This window comes from Pipra filicauda, unplaced genomic scaffold, assembly GCF_003945595.2.
Source record: "Pipra filicauda isolate LSUMZ 115617 unplaced genomic scaffold, ASM394559v2 scaffold22_size4397567_pilon, whole genome shotgun sequence".
In the NCBI taxonomy this organism is placed as follows: domain Eukaryota; kingdom Metazoa; phylum Chordata; class Aves; order Passeriformes; family Pipridae; genus Pipra; species Pipra filicauda.
The window spans coordinates 2573442-2585618 of NW_024104343.1; the positions used below are offsets into that span (position 1 = coordinate 2573442).

General features: G+C 38.0%; 1 long non-coding RNA gene across 2 annotated transcripts; it reads right to left on the reverse strand.

The window, feature by feature from the left end:
• Positions 1–208: 208 nt before the first annotated feature.
• LOC120323300 lies at positions 209–8716 on the reverse strand. Of its 2 annotated transcripts, none has more exons than XR_005563627.1 (4): positions 8440–8716; positions 6422–6562; positions 2052–2153; positions 209–234 (listed from the first exon to the last, which is right to left on the reverse strand). It is a non-coding gene; the product is annotated as an uncharacterized LOC120323300 (long non-coding RNA). The 2 variants fall into 2 exon arrangements; XR_005563626.1 differs by having other exon boundaries at positions 2052–2157.
• Between the last annotated feature and the right edge of the window lie 3461 nt (positions 8717–12177).

Genomic DNA, 12177 nt, shown 5'->3' on the forward strand with positions numbered 1-12177 from the left:
TAAAATAGAAAGAAATTAATCACCTTGAAAGGTAAAGCTCTTGTTTAAAACTCTATCTACAAAACAGAGTATTCTTAATCGCAACATTTCTGAGGAACCTCCCACTTCCTTTATGTTTGCACTTCCCATTTGAAATTCATTTCTGGTCAAGTTTTTGACAAAGTCGCTCTGCTCTTGAGATTGAATGTTCCCTCCGAACGGGGAACAACTTTCTCTCTGCTGCATGTCAGTAACCTGTGGAAGATACAGAGTGCCTGGAACTATTTACTTGGTAGTTTGGTACATCATCAAGTATAATCTAAGCCACAGGAACCCTCCAGTCAGTACCAACATTTCACGAAAGGCCAAGGGTGAGAGGCCACTTTTTTCTGTAGACAGCCTCCTAGTGCTGCAGTGATTTGGTATTTTTGCTTTACCCTTCTCTCAGTCTCTTCATGTCAACTTCGTTTTATGATGTTTCTTCTTTTTGACACAGTCCCAACTTTCCATTTTCATCCAGTGTTTGGGGTTTTTTTGTTTTGTGACTGGAAGGTCTTCAGAACCCAAGACAACAAAGAAATGTGCACTTACATTTATTGGCTACTGAATCATTTCAGGACTTGATAAAGCGGCTATTACTTCTACTATTGAAGTACACAGCCCTTTTCTATGAAATGCATTTTCTCATCCTTTAAAGAGTATGCCAAGATAAACACGTCATATAATATTAATTAATAAAATATGTAATGTTTAATACCTGAAATTACATGGTTTTGGGTAGGAACAGATGGAAGATCAGCTTTAAACAAAAGCAGAAAACAAGTGTAGCAAAAGGGGGTCTGAGAAATGCCAGGAAAATAAGCCTACTGTTTTGCAAGTACTGAGACAATATCTCTTTTAGTTGTATGAATAAATTAAATAAGTTTAATGATCCTGAAGCCATTTATGTGGAGAATATTGATTAAAAATGTGACCATAACTGTGGTATCAGAAAACAATAGTCAGTAAAATCAGTAAGATCTGATTAAAGTTAAAGAAGTGACTTTGAACTGCCATAGCATAAATGCTAGTTAACAGCTCATAATTATGAGAAAGCAAATTTGCAATACAATTAGGATGCAAGTGCCAAATTTCAAATTTAAGCAGAAGATTTTTAAAAAAAAATTGTTTCTTGTAATTTACAATCAAATGTTGTGTTGTTCATCCTTTTGATTCTCTTCAAAATTAGCTTGTCAAATTTGCTGAGAAAATTTTCTTAGAAACTAGCAAAGTTGTCAAGTAAAGTCATCATTGAAAGAGAAAGAAGAATTAGAATCTCATGTTTTGTGCAATTATTTGAATATTTTGTAAGTATAAACTTCTGTGACTGTTAAAAAAGCAGAAGATTATTTTCAGCCTTTTTCCCTGGAGATACTTGGTTCATATAGAAGATTCTTAGAACCTGCCATCTTTAGTGTAGACCATATCTTGGTCTACACTAAAAAGCAATGGATTAAAAGCAGAAATGGCTCTTTGGCTACACTGCTTAATTAAAGTGAGTCAAAGACCAACCTCTCTCTTTGAGGCCAAGTAGTTATCAACTAGTTTTTGTCCACACTTGTCTAGTTGATGGCTAGGCCTTTAGAGAAAGAGAATGTTACGGAAATTCACAACCTTGTCATGAAATGAGATAACAAGAGGCAGTGTATAGAGTGAGGTGTCGAGAACTTAAGTTTCCTCTCCAGTTTTCTCTTTTCAGTTCTGAAGAGGTATGTCTGTAAGCAATACAACTTCTTAAGTCACTTAGTGACACCTGGCATGAGGAGCAGAGACAGATAGGCCCCCAGTTCTTTTATTTAGCAGTTGCAGACATCATCGATTCTGTCTCTGGTCGACTGAGGGAGTCATAGCCAATTATTCCTTGTTTTGTGCTTGTCCTCCAGCTTCTATGTATAACAGAGATTTTAGTAGTCAATGCTTTAGGGCATATTTACCTAACTTCCAGTAATTTCAAACTAGGGTTCTAATTCCAGTTAAAAAATTAATTGCTGGTGAATTGAGCATTGAGATCCACAATTGAAATAGACACCTACCTTCTTGATCATCAAACAATTAGGTCTAAAGCATTTATATATATGTCACTGAAGAGTAAAAAATTACTGTAGTTGGGATCCGTCAGACATCAGTTGGCCACCCTATCTAACGATAAAAGCAAGAAGTTCTAAGACACAGGCATTAATGTAGATACTTCTGTTGATAAGTTGAGTTCTATCTTAAATTAATTACTGGCACTGTTGTGACTAGCTCACAAGCAGATGTCTACAAGTTTATTATCTGAAATAGTGCAATGAATCCCAGCACATAAGACAATTAGTCTGAAATAAGTCATATGGTGTTAGCACTTGGTAAAGCTGACATGGTTGATAGAGACCAGTACAATTTCTCTGAGGATTTTGTGCTGAAAATCTAATAGTGCAGTGAATTCTACCAAGCTGTAAAGGGTGAGATTCTGTCCCAGGCTGAAGAACTCCAAATTTAGGTATCAGAACCTTGTTTCTTCATGTAACTGAGATATTGCCTTATATCACTCTTCTGGAGTGACAGACAGGATGGCTTATGCTCCATGGTATCTCAAACAGCATTAGATATTTTTGTGTCACAACTGAATCAAACTTTATTGATCAGGTATTTGTTAATTATTATTAAGCTCAGTGTAGGTATTTCAATACTCTCGTGATCTGAACCTGCCACAACATATCTGGCCTTGAAAAAGGAACTGAGCCATAAGTACTTTTTAAGATTGTAATTACAAATAACTTTAAAAATATATTTCTGAATAATAGCATCAGATTTTCAGAAGTTCACACCTCCACAAATGATTAAAATAATTTACTAGTTTTTCATTTAACGTAGTGACTTGTAGAAGTGTTAAATTGCAAACACCTCACTTGAGAATATTTTTACTGAGTATTTTGTAAGATTTTATCTACAATAATGATAATTCACTAATAATATCAAACAGTCATTCAGCTACTGGCCTGTCAAGATCTTTGAAATTTATGTGTATGTGTGTGCATATAGATATAGATACATAGATATATATATGTCCCTGTATCTATTATATATAGATATAGATATATCTATTTTTATAGGTATTGAATGTCTTGGAATCCTCTTTCTGGATTGTTCCTTTACTGGAGAAAAAGAGATTTAGTGTTTTCCCTGGTTTGATCTGAAATGAAACCTCTACTACCCCAGTTAAATTTTTACAAAATAGTTTCAGTGTTGAAAAAGAATCAGATTAAATTTCCTTGAGACACTATACACCTTTCATTATGCTGAACTGTACTTCAAGGCCAAGTGAAGATTCTATTGAAATAGTTATAAATTATTATTTAGTTTAATTCAAATATTTATTTTTTTTTAAATCTGACATTTTTAAAAATCTGACAAAGACTATTGCATTGAATGTTATGTTTCAGGTGATTACATGTACGGTTTGTGTGCTCACAAATAATGAAAGAAAAGCACATCATACAATCAGACCTTTTAGTGGGAGAAAAAATAATTAAAAAAAAAACAAGGAAGAGATTGTGCAGACAAGTATTTGGTGAACTTGCTTATTTTTCTGGAATAATTTGTTTCCATGAATATTACAGCAGTAAAAATGGAAATTATAAGGCCACGAGACTTATATGGAACATTAAAGTAAAAGTAATAGAGGAAAGTTGAAATCCAAATTAGAAGTCATAAAAAAATCAGCTTTGTATTGACACATATGCATGTGTGAAGCTACATGTCTATATAAATGGGCCAAATCCAACAGTATGAGGTTCAACAAGACCAAGTGCCAGGTCCTGTACTTTGGCCACAACAACCCCCTGCAGTGCTACAGGCTGGGCACAGAGTGGCTGGAGAGCAGCCAGGCAGAAAGGGACCTGAAGGTACTGACTGACAGCAGGCTGAACATGATCCAGCAGTGTGCCCAGGTGGACAGAAGCCCAGTGGCACCCTGGCCTGGATCAGGAATAGTGTGACCAGCAGGACCAGAGCAGTGATCTTCCCCCGTACTCAGCACCGGTGAGGCTCCACCTTGACTACTGTGTCCAGTTCTGTGCCCTTCAATTTAGTAAGGAAGTTGAGGTGCTGGAGTGTGTCCAGAGATAGGCAACAAGCCTGGTGAAGGGTCTGGAGCACAAGTCCTATGAGAAGTGGCTGAGGGAGCTGGGATTGTTTAGCCTGGAGAAGAGATCCAGGAGAGACCTTATCACGCTCTACAACTCTGAAATGAAATTGTAGCCAGGTGGGGGTCTGTTTGTTCTCCCAGGCTACTAGCAGTAGGACAAGAGGGCACAGTCTTAAGCTGCTCCAGGGGAGGTTTAGATTAGACATTAGGAAGTAGTTCTTCACAGAACAAGTGATTGGGAATTGGAATGCCCAGGGAGGTGGTGGAGTCACTGTCCCTGGGGAGTATGTAAGAAGAGACTGGATGTGGCACTTAGTGCCATGGTCTAGTTGACTAGGTGGTGTTAGGCCAAAGGTTGGACTCAATGATCTCAGAGGTCTTTTCCAACCTAGTCGATTCTGTGATTCTGTGATAAATTATTCTCATATACGTACACTTTTGCTTCACATATATTTCTTTTATTGGAAAGTTGAGAACAAAGCTTTTAATCCACTATGGTCACAATAGTAATGCAAATGTAGTATTCCTCATAGAACAATGTTCATAGAAGTTATAAAACATTGTTTTGCTAGCATGGTACTAATGAAGCATGTGTTGTTTTTTTCAGATTTGTGACCTGCAGTTGACTGCAAGCATTGAGTGTTGCTCTATTCAGTGACTGGGGTATTTATAACATGCCTCTCTGTGGTTTAATAGAAAGCTGAAGAACTTTTCTTTATCGCAAGTTTTTTTCACAGAACTTCAGGAAACTTCATTATCCTCATGCCTTTTTGTCTTTATTGATTCAAAACTACCAGTGAGCTCAAAAACATTTTTCATGATGACATACAGACAGACACAGGTAAACATACCAAGATCACTACATGAAATTGTTTTCTAAGAAAACAAGGATAAAAACAGCTCATCAGATAGATATCTCTGTATACCATATTGTTGTTGATAAAATATGGAGTTATGTCATTCTGAGTGCTTTCAATATGCTGTAATTGGTAGGTGACATAACACTGACACCAAGTGCTTTCAAATTATCTTTCATATTTAGGCCTTCTATATCCATTTGATAGACAGTGCTGTATTAAACAGTTTCTCAAAACAAAATCAGACTAAAAAGTAGCAGTTTTCTGTCAATATGTACTTCTGGAAATGACAGTTCTAATCTTTCTGCGCCTGCAGATAATGGATGTTCAAAGATCCTTTCATCACAAATGACCTCTAGAAATCTGGATTCTAAGCAGGGAAAGACTTCAAAATAAAGAACAGTCCTCTAAGCTGGAAAAAGTAATGAAAATAGTGACCATTATGTCAATCAACTTAAAGGGAAAAAAAAGAAAAAGACAAGGAAAAGGAAGGTTTTGGTTTTGGGGTTTTTTTGGCCATATTTTTTGTTTAAGGATAGTCTGGGTATGACCATCTCAGCTTTGTCTTTCAAAGAAATTCATTATATTATTAGGTAGAGTTTTGTTTGAGTCTCAATTTTTCTGAAGCAATGTCTACTTTGTTACCAATACAATTTTACAAAGCTTACAGATTCATACATTTAGTCATAGATTAATGGGATAACTTTATCAATATACAAAGTTAGCCAAATATTCTGAAGTAGCTTATGGTCAATTTTCAACACAATTAATTTTATTCTTATCTTTTGAGCTATCTTTTTCCAAGGGTGTGGTGTAAAAAATGATAGTTTTTGCAAAATCTGAAATCAGCGGTATTTTTTCATTACTGGTTTTTACCTGAAAATTCATTGGTTCAGATGCTGACATTCTCCTGTATCTGGTCTAATAAATTTCATGCTTATATTAGGAGAGGCAAATAGTACCTTCTGATTTATAAACAGGGCCTAATCATGGTTCAAATAAATCATTACCAAATAATAATTTATGTATAATATATGTGAACACTGAACCAGTTCACAGCTGATGAAAAAGATTTAAGATTTTTTGCAAAACTTAGTTTATAAGCAGTTCTTGTTCTAATTGTGACCGGACTGACAGTTCAGTGAAATTGTTTGTGATTCACACCAGAATACTGAAAGCAGAATTTAGACTCACATAAACTTGTGTGCATGTCCTGGACAAAGGTACCTGAAAGCAGTGTTATAACATGTGGGTTTGTAACATGATTTCTATAGGATAGAATAGACAGAAATTCTATTCAATCAAATCATATGATCATGGCATCTCATCTCTAGGGTTTCAGAGAATCCAAAACCAAGGGCCTTTTTGAGATGTTATTCCTTACATTTCCTTTGTGAGCATCATGATATAAAAAGATTACCTCTCTGTCCTGGAGGCAGATACTGTAAGAACCTTCTCTTCCATGAAAGATTCCTGGTCCTTTACTGGAATTGGTGTCAGTTATGAGATGTCCATGAGAAGAGAAAACAGAGTGGAAGTTTTCTAGATCAGCTGTGTGTATCTGGGGAAAAAAAAAAACAAAAAAAAACCAAAAAACAAAAACTACAGAAGGTATTGCTTATCTCAGATTTTCTCCTTAACATTTGGATGGCCACAAATTCAAGCTGAAAGGTATTGGGCTGGTAGACAATGTGGATATGTGCAACTCTTACAGCACAATATAGATGTGGTAAAGTGAGGCTTGTAAAGAGAGAACACTCCTGAAGGGAGTTGCACATATCCACACAATCTACCTGCTCAATAGGATGCCTATGACCTTGCAGTCATATACTAAAGTAAAATCAATGAAAAAGTAAATAAAATGCAGAGGATTAATATGCCACTTTTAAAAGTCAAATAGCAGATAAACAGACACATTCTTTTTAAAGTACCTGCACCCTCCAGTGTAAAGCTGTAATCTTAAAGTTGCTCTGGCAACAAGAGGAACACTTCCATACCTGACAACTGAACTGGATGAGCAAGTAAGGATTTTTATTAATATAACATGTCTTCAAAAAAGTCTCCAAGTTATAAAAATCAGAACTAATGGTAAATACATGCATCAACAACATTCATTATTAGTTTTATTGAAACCAAACTGTAGATGCTAAACAAAAATCAATACTTATGATGAAATCAGATGAAAGGCATCATGTTGAAGTGAATTTAACTCACAATTAATGTACATCTTTAATTGAAAAACCCAAAATTAAATCTGGAAGAGCAGAAGGGCAATAGAACCAAAGAAATGTTTTTATAGTGTACTTCAGAACAGAATTACCCCATCTTGTCATCATTCTTCATATTTAAAAAAAATATATATGTAGTCTAGACAGATGACATTTATTATATCATGATAATAAAGTAAGTTTCTAAAAAGGTAGATTTGAAAATTTGAAAAAGAATAGTTTTCCTCTTCCATTTATCTTCCCATATTATTTACAGATCTCATCATTTTGACTCATACAAGCAGATGAACACCACCAAAGCCTTGACTCCTTGTATTCTCTAAATATAGGTCATTGCAGTTTCTGTTATTCTGTAAAAGTTAACAGAGGGAAAATCAGCATTTTACTCCAATTCGGTTAGCCATATGCTACACTAAACGATAGCTATAGTTTAAGGGATGGAATTATTTCTGGTATGTTGCATACTACTTTATTGTTTTTACTGCTGTTTATGTTAGGTCATGCTTAGGTGCCTCATGCAAGGTTTTACTACCATTGGACAGATATATGTGATGGAATATCACTGAGTGGGCTTCTTATTTCTATGGAATGCACTGGAAATACTCAATTTGTAATTCCTTGATGACTACAAATAAAAGAATTTCAACCCAGAGGAGGGATAGTTCTATATGAAGAAATATCATGGAATGGTTTGGGTTGGAAGTGACCTCAAAGATCATCTAGTTCCAATACCCTTGCCAGGGACATCTTTCACTAGGCTAGGTTGCTCAAAGCCCTGTTCAACACTTCCAGGGATAGAACATCTATAACTTCCCTACATGCTCTTGTAAAAATTCCCTCTCCAGCTTTCTTGTAGCCCCCTTTAAGTACTAGAAGGAACTATAACTACTGCTATAAGGTCTGCCAGACCCTTTTTTTCTCCAGGCTGAACAACTCCAACTCTCTCAGCCTGTCTTTATAGAAGTGTTCCAGCCCTCTGATCACTTTGGTGGCCCTACTCTGGACTTGCTCTAGCAGGTCTATGTCCTTCTTATGTTTGGGACCCCAGAGTTGGATGCAATAGTCCAGGTGGAGTCTCATGAAACAGGAATAAGGGGGCAGAATCACCTCCCTTGACGTGTTGGCCACACTCCTTTTGATGCAGCCCAGGATACAGTTGGCTTTCTGGGCTGTGAGTGCACATTGCCAAGTCGTATAAATTCTCACTCACCAACACCTCTGAGTCCTTCTCTTCAGGGCTTTGCTCTCACTCCAGTCTCTGCCCAGTCTGTGTATGTACTTGGGATTTCCTTGAACCAGGTGTAGGATCTTGCACTTGGTCTCGCTGAACTTCACAATGTTCACAAGGTTCGCACCGGTCCACCTCTCAAGCCTGTGAAGGTCCTTCTGTATGGCACCACTTCCCTCCAGTCTGTCGACTGCAACCCTTAGCTTGCTGTCATCAGCACACCTGCTGAGTGCATACTTGATACCACTGTTCATGTTCCTGCCAAAGATTTAAAGAAACGTTGGTCCCAATGTCAGTCCCTGAGCTGTGCCACTTGTATACTTGTCTTCACTTGTACATTGAGCCATTGACTCTTTGAGTGCAACCACCCAGCCTGCTGAAGACTGAGGGAAAAAGGCATTGAGTACCTCAGCTTTCTCTGAGGTATCCCGGGTAACCAGGTCTCTCATTTCCTTCTAGAGACAGCTCACACTTTCCCTAGTCTTCCTTTTATCACCAACATGCCAATAGAACCTTTTCTTTTTGCCCTTGACATTTCTGGCCAGTTTTAATTCTATCAGGGCTTTAGCTTTCCTAACCTGATTCCTGGCTGCTTGGACAATTTCTCTGTATTCCTCTCAAGCTATCTTTCCCTGCTTCCACACTTTGTAGGTTGCCTTTTTTGTGTTTGAGTTTTTCCAGGAGTTCCTTGTTCATCCATGCAGGTCCCCCAGCATTTTTGCCTGACTCCCTCTTTTTTTGGGGTGCATTGCTCCTGAGCTTGGAGGCAGTGTTAACTGAATATTAATCAGTTTTCTTGGGCTTCTCTACCCTCTATGGTTTTATCCAATACTCTACCAAGTGGATCCCTGAAGAGGCCAAAGTCTACTCTCCTGAAGCTGAGTGTAGTGAGCTTGAGGTGTGCCCTGCTCTTCGCCCTAAGGATCTTGAACTCCACCATTTCATGGTCACTACAGCCAAGGCTGCCCTTGAGCTTCACGTTCCACACCAGTCACTTCTTGTTGGTGAGAACAGCATAATACCTCTCCTTGTTGTCCCCTCTGCCACTTAGAAAAGAAAGTGAAATGTATCTCTATCAGTGAAATGTATCCTCTCTCACTCGCAGAAGGAAATGAAGTATATACATATATAAACTCAGGTGAATTTATTCAGATGTTGTGGTTGGGAAAGGCCAGGATGAACTCAGAGAATTCAGTCCTTCAGTAAAGATTTTCAGAAAAGTTTTAGGACTGACAACGATTTTGATTCCTATGACAATATTATTATCATCTATTACCACTTTTGTTGCAACAGGATTTAGAAGAACCAGTCTTGTTGAAATCAATGTGTGTGTACACACACACACACACATACTGCTATTTATATGAAAGATACATGTATGTGACAGATGGGAATACCTTGACTTTTGCCAACTACTCGTTATTTCACAAGGGGCTCTGCTGAGTCTGTTCTTTTGATAGAGGGTATTACTTGGCACCAAAATGATGCTGTACTTACTGACCCATTCATAAAGCTCTCTTGCTCTACAGACTTTAAAATGTAAAGACCTCATATTACAGAAGGATTAAAAAAAAAGAACAAAAATAATAGGATATTTTAATACAGACACACTGTGTGCGCAATTTGTAGATAGTTGTGGTTTAATCCTAGACAGCTGTTCAGCTCTACACCACTGCTCGTTCACTCCCCTCCATTATGGTGGGGGAGAGAGTCAGAAGAGAAATGTGAGAAAACTCTTGGGTTGAGATAAAGACGGTTTCATAGATAAAACAAAAGGTATGTACACAACCCTTAGACTATTTATGAGATCATGCAGTGATAGGAGAAGGGGCAATTGCCACGGGCTGGGGGAGAGGAGAGTGGGACCGCAACACTGCACAAAGGGTCCGAGTTGAGGTTGAAGGTCTGGTGCAATGGCGGTTTATTGAGGGTGTGCAGGGGTTTATATAAGCTCTGGCATGGAAAGGGCCAGAAAATGGGGTGGAGCATGAGAGAGACAACCAGGGGAACAAATAGGAGTAAGGACTCGGGAGAAGAGGGAGGAACTGGGGAGGAACTGACCAATGGTTGCTCTCTCCGCACTGCAGCTTCTTCAGCCAGTCAGAGGGAGAAGCAGGGAGAGCAGGGGAAAGACAACTCAAGGCATGTCTGGACATGCCCAGGTAGTACAACCGTAGGGGTAACATACAATGCACATATTTGAAACATGTAAGAACTGTAAAATCCATATAATAAAGTCCTTTTTCAATTGTTGTATATCTTTTTCCACGCCTGGAACCATTCCCACTCTGATTCCCGCTCCTCTACAGGTAATGGTTTCAAATTGAAAGAGAGTAGGTTTAGATCAGATGTTAGTAAGAAATTATTTCCTGTGAGGGTGGTGAGGCACTGGAACAGCATGCCCAGAGAAATTGTGAATGCCCCATCCCTGCCAGTGTTTAAGGGCAGGTTGGATGGAGCTCTGAACAGCTTGGTCTTGTGAAGCTTGTCTCTGTACATGGCAGGGGGATTGGAACTAATTGATCTTTGTGGTCCCTTCCAAACCAGGCCATTCTATGATTCTATGGTGCCATATGGTATAGAACATCCCTTTGGCTAGTTGGAGTTAGCAGTCCCAACTGTGCCCCCTCCTAACTTCTTGTGCATTCCCAGACTCCTTGCTGGTGGGGTGGGATGAGAGACAGAAAAGGCCATAACTCTGTGCAAGCACCATTTATCAGTAACTAAAACATCCTTGAATTATCAACTCTTCTTCCAGCACAAATCTAAAACACAATCCCATACCAGCTACTATGAAGAAAATTAACTCTATCCCAGCCAAAACCATCACACTATTCAATAGCAGTAATCACAGTAATTGCAAGTCATCATCTGGTTAGCCATTATCAGAATGTGGCAGGGTTTTATGCATTGCCATAGAAATGACTTTTCAGGATAAATTTGAAGGTCCAGAGAAAAAGGTATCTGCCCCAAGAACTGACTACTTTTCAGTATCCAATCTACATGGTATGCAGTATTGTAAGGAACGTGTATGCTGGAGACCATGCTATTGTGGTCCTTAAAGAAGAGTGTGAATATCAGAAACTCCAGATAAGCATAGGTAGAGCTTCTCGTTCCTGCGTTTGAATTGTCATAATGCGTATCCAAAAGAAGAAATGTTCTTTTCCTTGTGCTGTTGTCTGCATTTTAAAAGAAAGAAATTAAATCAAAGCTAAAGAAAAAATTGCTGTGCCGCTGGAAAACTCCAGAGTTGTGAATTAAAAAAAAAAAAAAAAAAAAAAGAGTGTTTTGTTTTCATCCACTCCAGATATCCTTCCAGGTAGAAATCATTAACTATCATTAACTATTAACTTCCTAAGTTCCATTGTCCCGCGAACAAGAAATCTTTGACTTATTCCAAGTTATAGATCATCTCTTGGTTTCCATACAACTCTATCTGCCAATCCATGAAGCCTATTTGAGTTTTGAAATGCCCTCCAGGGCTCTGCTCCTAGAGTCTGCACACTGGAATGAGGGCAACACGCGCTTAACGAATGTCTACTGGTTGGAAAATTGATCAGCTAAGCTGTGTGTGGATGTGTTTATCTGTCTTTATCTTCACCATTCTAACAAGAAACAGGAACATTAAACTACAGCTTGTGGCTCTCATTACTCTTACAGTAGCTTATAGCTAAAATCTGAAAGTATAGTTGTAAATGCAATATATTATTTGTTACCTTA